Source organism: Alligator sinensis, unplaced genomic scaffold (genome assembly GCF_000455745.1).
Source record: "Alligator sinensis unplaced genomic scaffold, ASM45574v1 scaffold675_1, whole genome shotgun sequence".
NCBI lineage: Eukaryota > Metazoa > Chordata > Crocodylia > Alligatoridae > Alligator > Alligator sinensis.
Window position 1 is genome coordinate 733,318 of NW_005842594.1, and position 1,176 is coordinate 734,493.

A 1,176-nucleotide genomic window follows, 5' to 3' on the forward strand; every position below is an offset into this window, starting at 1 on the left:
CGGGAAATAATTTAGCAGTGCCGAAGCGCGCACAAACAAAATCACACCCTTGGGTTGTGACACCCTGAACTTAATAAAATGGCTTGTACTCACAGTTTCCTTTGAGATGTTAATGATCCATAAAAGCATCCCAAGATTGACTCCCGCCAGAAAACTTTTCTGCTTCTCACATACATCCCACTTGCACTGACAGCCACCCCACTGCAGACTTCTGCACAGTTTATAAGGAAGGATGACCTTAAAGTGGCCTTTGCATAACTTGGTATCAACAACAGTTATGTGCCTACAAACTTCACTATTTGGAAGGGAGGGCCAGTGGACACAAAAGGCCTTGTTACAGGTTGCACTTTGAGCTGTTCAAACATTGATCAGTGTTTGTGCTAGCTCAAATTTGGAGCACTCACACCTGAAGGTTGAAAACCTTCTCTGACTGTCCTCCACCTACACAGCTGTGACTTGCCACTTGAGGGCTCACAAACATGGGCCTAACTAGGAACTACAGCTGTGAGTTGCTATTACAAGGCTGGTGAGCCAGGACAGGCTTCTACCCCTGCTCTTGTTGGGAGGGGGTGTGTGAAAGATGGGTTGGGGCAGGAGGGTGGGAACATGAAGCTGGGAGGCAGAGAGTTAATGGGATGGAGTTGGGTATTGAAATGAGAGATGGAAAGGAAATGAGGGTGGGGAAGGGTGAGGAAAAGAAGAAGTTCAGCCACTGAAGGATAAAGTAAAGTAAAAATAAGTTCAAATAAAAAAAGAAAGAAAAAGAAAATAAGAGGAAGTAAGTTAAAGGTATGTTTTAATACATTAGGATTTGGGATTGGGCTGTGGGGGATGCTGGTTATACTTCCCAGGGTGGCTGGGAGCAATGAGGAAAGGTGCTTTTGAGGGACCTACTGCTCCTGCCGAGTTCAGGGGGCAGAAAGTTTGTCCACATAGAACAGGAGGATGTGGGAGGAGACACTGCATCCTGGGCTGTTAGAGGACTGCCACTTGGGTAGCTCATCTGTGGGGAGCAGCTACACATTAATGGAACGTAAGCTGGGCAACATGGACCAGAGATAAACCTGCCCTGGAGTGGTGGAACTTTAAGCTGCCTAAAGTGTGCTTAAAACTAGTTTCAGGTGTCTATGTGCAGACAATCCCGGTTTAAGAGCTCTATGACCCACATAAAATTAA